This window comes from Cydia pomonella, chromosome 3, assembly GCF_033807575.1.
Source record: "Cydia pomonella isolate Wapato2018A chromosome 3, ilCydPomo1, whole genome shotgun sequence".
Lineage (NCBI taxonomy): Eukaryota > Metazoa > Arthropoda > Insecta > Lepidoptera > Tortricidae > Cydia > Cydia pomonella.
In genome coordinates this window covers 12,612,673-12,619,852 of record NC_084705.1, presented here as the reverse complement: position 1 = coordinate 12,619,852, position 7,180 = coordinate 12,612,673, and positions in this window count along the sequence as shown.

Genomic DNA, 7,180 nt, shown 5'->3' with positions numbered 1-7,180 from the left:
AGGGCGACGTAAATAATAACTACTTAGTAATGAAGCACGTCGTTACCTACGGCTTACAGCACTACCATAGTCATAAACATTGTAAAGCTGCACAACCCGCTCTTGGCTCTATACTAAACGGTTAATTTTATTTATAATTATTTATGGTCATGGTTATGTCTTATTTTATGCTAAACCGGTTCAAATACACAAATTGTTATCACTTCTTAGAATGTGGAAAGGTAGCCAGCCAGTTCGCGTTCTGCAAAGATAGCGAAATGTGTCATAAGACATAACGCTACGCTAACCTATGAATTTAATAACTAAGTACCTACTTAGGTACATTACGAAAAGATGCAAAAAATAACACTAAGTTACTTAATTGCGCGGAACATCTATAGTACCTATTTTTATAAATATTATGATTTTTGCAGGTACATATTTTTATTTAATTTCGCCTAGACGTTCAAAATCTGCAGCTTATTCTTACCATTTTCAAAAGGCTTCGAGTTAAAAGCATTTGGCAATAAATCGTGTAGTCCAATTTATTTCTGTCTTGCTTAGGTACGTATCGGTCACATTTATAGATGCCTTTTTAGAACAAGGATTCCCTTTATCGGAAGGTTTTCGAAACGAACAAAAGCCTATTCGATTCAAATTACACAGCACCTTAAACGGCCTTCTAGAAATCCTTATAACAGTTAGAAATCTTATTAAGTATTATTACTTAGTTTAAAAATTTAATGCGTACGTTTTTGGAATAAAGTATTTTATTTTATAGTCTATCAATCTTATGACAGGTAGTATAGGTACCTAAGATATAATTAAAAGTTCCCTAAAGAGGGACAAGTACTCGGGGTTATCGAAGTACTTGTTCGTTCCCCTTGCTGTGGAGACATCTGGGTGCTGGTGCGCGGAGGGTAAAACTTTTCTCAGGGAGCTGGGGCGTCGCCTGCGGGAGAGAGGTCTCGACCCCCGCTCCGGGTCGTTCCTGGCGCAGAGATTGTCCATCGCGGTTCAACGCGGAAACGCGGCAAGCGTAATGGGCACCTTTGCGCCGGGAACGATGCGGGGTGGGTTGTTCGAATAGTTTTTAGGGTTTAGTTTAGGTTAAGTTTCATTTATAATGAATATATTCCCTAGTTTTTAAGTATTTTGAATGATTGTAATTTATTTATTTATTTTTTATTATATCTAATAATCGTTATAACTTATAAATGTATTAATTAAAAGTAAGTATTTTCGTGTACCGGGCAGATTTTTTTATTAATCATTAGTTTGAAAAAATAATTCGATGTACATACTTACCAATATATTCTCCTTCTTGATGCAACTGGCAAATGATATTACTTTTTGGCAACCGAGTTTTTTAACCTAATTTGACCCCGCTGAATCTGAATTTTCTGATTGCCTGATCAAGATCTTGACCGGAAGTGAGATATTCAAGATGGCGGCCATTGTTACCCTACATAACGAGTTCCTTGGCTGGAGACTCTTGTTTTTTAAATATATATTTTTTATAATAATATATACGCCTTATTATTACTGTTATTTCTTTCAACAATGATTACAAATAAATATATTAAAAAAATGTGAGTCTCTATACAAGGAACTCATTATATAGATAGATAGATAGATAGATAGATAAACCATTTATTCGCTTGCCACAATACACACAACTAAACAAAAAAATAATACAAACAATAGCAACACCAAAATAAAAATTAAATAGGGTAATAACGGACGCCATCTTATATATCTCACTTCCGGTCAAGATTTCAATAGGGCAACCGGCAAATTCGGATTCAGCGGCGTCAAATTATGTAAAAAACCCCGGTTGCCAAAAAGTAATATGATTTGCCAGTCGACATGGATTTTTTTTAAAATATGACCTAACTAATAGTTCTGCGTGTTATATATTATTTTAATATATTTGAGAAATGGACTTGTTATTAAAAACCATCTTTGAGATGTAAAGTTGAACTATGTTATATATTGCAACTATACAATAATTATCATTCTTGGCGAAGCTCCAAATTACTAAGAAACGTTGGCGCTTCAACACTTTCATTTAATATGTGAAATTTGTAATATCATTTTAAAACGCTCGCAGACAGTTATAAATGACAACAGAGTAAACTGACAAATCCTGCGGGTGGCGACCCTGATGGCTTTTGTGGACGATTCAATTTAAAACAAGAACGGTTTTAGGTTTTTTTTTTTGCATAAAAAACATACCAAATTTATTGCCTCTATCATTCAGATATATCACTGTGAAAAAACACGTGGTTTCTATTTGATTATTGTTCAGGCAATAAATATTAGCTTTCGATATTTTGTATAAGCTTATACCTACCCTAATAAATGTGGTTCTAGCAATAAGTAAGTACGAACCTTTTAATATTAGTAAAACTTACCGTTTATATCATATGAGAATGTAGAAAAATTCTTAAGTTGGTTAATAAAAATAAGTAGGGCAGTAAAGTTTATACGTGTCACCATCTTCAAGTTTTATGTAAGCGAATATTATTTTCTGCCTTCTTGCATTTCACATAAAACGTACGCTCATGTCACATTTAGTGGACACGAGGATGTAAGCGCACGTAAGTTATAGTTCCGACACTACATAGCAACCATCAAAGAAGTTACTGTCCAGCCGACGAGGAGACTTGACTTTATGTTGCAGTAATCAAAATTATTGTAGTAAGAATAGCCCGCAAGTACAAACCAGGAACAGATTATGTAGATTCAGTACTTTCCGAGGCGTTTTTTTTTTCACACTTTGGAAAGTGTAAAATTTAAAGACATTTTTTGAATCTATAGTTTGCGGATAAAGAAGAATAATAATTTCCTCTCCATAAACGTTTGCGTTTTATTCACATTGTGACCTACTCGTGTTAGGTACATGTAATATTTCAAAACACGTATCTATTTTGTTTTACACCCATGATGTTCTCTGTTATTTTACAGCCGGCCCGTACGTTTGGACATAATAAAATGGCCATTATTTTTATGTTTCGACGTAATCCATATAAAAGTTCCATGAAGAAATTAATTGTGAGATACATACTTGATCATGCGGGTCTCAAAAACATAGCTCGACTACGATGTGATTGTAAATGTTTAGTATACTAGTTATGTAGAAGATACTTAGCTACTAATTTTAAATTTAAAGGTTAATAATTTATACAAAACCAATTTAAGATATTGGCAAAATTATTTGAAACAGCTCCATGCTCAGTACCTAGCTAAAAACAAATATTGAATCCACTCCACTCCATCCACTTGCTTAAAAAACTGATTTTCACGAGCTTCTAGCCTTTGGTGAAAATATCAGTGTACCTTATATATCTAATTTGAGTGGCTTTTAATATAGCATAAGGGATATTCGGTAAATAATGATAAGATTTTAACAGTTATCCTATCTTAAATGACCAGTGGTTTCTCAACTTAGATTTAGCTGAAATTTGGTCGTTGATAGTTGGCGTCCTTGTGATCAAACAAGGACCACTATTACATTTACATAACACTTAAACGCCAAGGAGATCGTCGATTTTCTTAAGCGTTTGGGCCCCCTCGTCAAGTGGAACGTATACATGTAATATATACAAGAAATGAATCGTTATAATTGCTAGATTAATATGGTGAAAACAGAATCACGAAATAAGTCAATAAATAAGAATAACAAGAAAACCAAAGCGCAAAAGCTTTTATACAACTCACACTATTATATAAAAGTATTATGGCTTTTGAAAAGAAAATAGACTGATTCGGACAACTAAATGGAACTGAAATCGTATCCTCATACAAGAAAAATTATTACACAAATCGACTAAGTCCCACAGTAAGCTCAATAAGGCTTGTATTGAGGGTACTTAGACAACGATATATATAATAGGTATATAAATATTTATAAATACTTAAATACATAGAAAACACCCCTGATTCAGGAACAAATATCCATGCTCATCACACGAATAAATGCCCTTACCAGGATTTGAACCCGGGACCATAAGCTTCGTAGGCAGGGTCACTACCCACTAGGCCAAACCGGTCGTCAATTTAATTACGGAAAAGAACAATTAAGTGTCTTTTTACTATGTACCTATTTCTAATTCCCGTTTCAATTATCCCCAATATTACCTATGACTATTTTTCGTATTAAAATGCGTATTGATTAATATAATTAAATGGACTTTTATACGCGCTAGTACCAAGTGGGCTGAAGATCGACGATCTCCTTGGCATTAATAAAATTTGTAAAGCCCACTCAAGGATCAAATTGGTGTAAACCCAAGAAGCTTTCTCAAACGTATCAACTGTTTGTATATCGGACACCATATCTGCCAGTGTTAATACTATTTTTTCGTTGTTTTTTACTCATAACAAGTATAATATTGACACAAATCAGCAATCTAATCCATACTATTACGAGTTTAGTTGAAGTCGAACATAAGATAAACATTGTTAAGATACCTGCATAAAAATACAACTAAACTAACGTTTTGCCTATTAAAACGTTAAAACGATAAATGGAAACAAAATTGAAGTATCTATCTGTATTAACCTGACAAGACGTAGGGGTTTCTTCGTAGTTTTTGGAGTAACTTAAGTTAGGTACGAATTGGCAGCATTTACTTTGAAGAAAAATTGCAATGTACCTAGCACCTACATTTCTTATAACACCGTTTAATATAAGTATGATAACGAACTCCTTAACTTTCATCCTGCATATTAATGTTCATGTTTTATGGTTAAATCTGTACAATCTTCATTATTCCGATAGCTTCAGGATAAAAATTGGTCGAAGATTACAAGCTTGATTTTACAAAGAATTTGCCTAACCAGAGCAATATGCGCGACCTTTTGCTACCGTTGTTAGCGACGCAACCGGGATCATAAATATTTCAGCTTCAGCTAATCTGTTAGTATAATTTATGTAAATAGTTATCGGCTTCTGGGCTATTTCCGTGGGGAAAACATTTATCATAAGACGGTGATCAGAATAAGCCGAGTCTGCAAATTATGCGACATCTCGTTGCGTTCAACAGATACCTTTATACATTTCATTTGAATACATTTGGACAAAAAGATTACATGTTGTTGTATTGTTATTTAAATTTCTTTGACACACATGATACAACGATACAAATCACAGATAAAATGTTAATATTTGAAGTATTTTTCGTCTTAAATTAAATACTATAGACAATTTAACTCTGACAAAATTTTTGACCAATCGTTTTCTGGGCTAGCATGTTATCGTAAAACATGCAAAGTGAAATGATAAGTTCGATGGTACAATCAATATTTTATACTCGTAGCACATAAGCAAACCGCTCCAAACATAAACCCTCCCCAAGTCTAGAATTCAGCTGACATATTTATAACCGGGATCTGAATTCCCCTTCCCGCTCTAATCCATTAGGGCAACATGAAAAGTTAATATAAATGCCAATAAAAACTGGACAGGTAACCTTCCTGCTCTAGGGTGGAAGCCTTGGACTTTTATTTGCTCCTTTGAGATTATTTTTAAGCTGCATATATTTTTCCAGCAATGTCAATAAGTACAATGATAAAAAGTTCAAAACTATGATTAGGTAGGCGGCAGGTCAGCCGGTTGGTGAGAAAAGGGACAAAACGTGTAAAACGACTACGTGTACTTATCGACTTTGTTCAGAATTTCGCTCTATTTCGATTGGTGTTAATAAAGAAATATATCCTGAAAAAAACAGCTCTTAAACTACCAGGCCAATTTCAACAATATCATGTGATACTGATCTAACATATGGATGGTTCCAATCTCCTTTAGATATCATATCAGAATCATATTGGTATTCCAATTTAATGACTAAAACTTGAACTGGCCTGTAAAACATGTGTAACCATTTTTAGGGTCCCGTACCTCATTCGGTAAGAACGAAACTCTTATAGGATCATTTTGTCGTCCATCTGTCAAGCCCATTTTCCTTAGTGAGGCATGGTGGTATCAAGGTAAAATTAATATCAAGTCCGATCTCCCTGTAGAAGCGAAAAGATCAAACTTCTAAGTAAACGCAATCTAAAGATAACAACGTTTAGTGCGTATATTTTAATGATCGCAAGGGATTCTAAACCCGTTGATCTAAAATCATGAAATTTGGCAATACGCAATGCCACGTAGCACTAATAATGAAAAAAGTCATAAAAACATAAACTTGCAGATTACATCAAAAAAATTATTTTCGGTGATTTAGTTTGATGGTAAATTAACCGCGACCGATGTCGACGTATGGTGACAACCGTTTTTCAACCGTTTGTCGTTAGAGGATCGGTAATCGAATTATTTACATATGTTAGTTTGTACGGAAATCTCGTTGCGCGAGCCCGACTCTCACTTGATCGGTTTTTAGGGTTCCGTAGCCAAATGGCAAAAAACGGAACCCTTATAGATTCGTCATGTCTGTCCGTTTATGTCACAGCCGCTTTTTCCGAAACTATAAGGGCTATACTGTTCAAACTTGATAAGTAAATGTATTCTATGAACCGCATTAAGATTTTTACACAAAAATAGAAAAAAAAAATTTTGGGCGTTCCCCATATTTAGAACTGAAACTCAAAAAAATTTTTGTCATCAAACCCATACGTGTGGGGTATCTATGGATAGGTCTTCAAAAATGATATTGAGGTTTCTAATATCATTTTTTTCTAAACTGAATAGTTTGCGCGAGAGACACTTCCAAAGTGGTAAAATGTGTCCCCTCCCCCCTGTAACTTCTAAAATAACAGAATGATAAAACAAAAAAAAATATATGATATACATTACCATGCAAACTTCCACCGAAAATTGGTTTGAACGAGATCTAGTAAGTAGTTTTTTTTAATACGTCATAAATGGTACGGAACCCTTTATGGGCGAGTCCGACTCGCACTTGGCCGCATTTTTAATAAACCAATTGAAAATGAAAAAAACATGACATAAGGTACAATGACATAGCGTATTAACTCATTGCCGGTTGCCAATAAGTACAATTAAAAACTGCTTTTACCCTTTTTCTAAAAATATTATATTTAGGCAATAGGTTATAAATATAACAAATTATATAAATACATTTTGACAGAAATAAAGATCAGCCGCCTCGCCTGTACCTGTTTTCTATTTCCAACAACAGTGAAACTATATTAATGACCGCTTTGATATCAAATCTAATCAACGATGTGT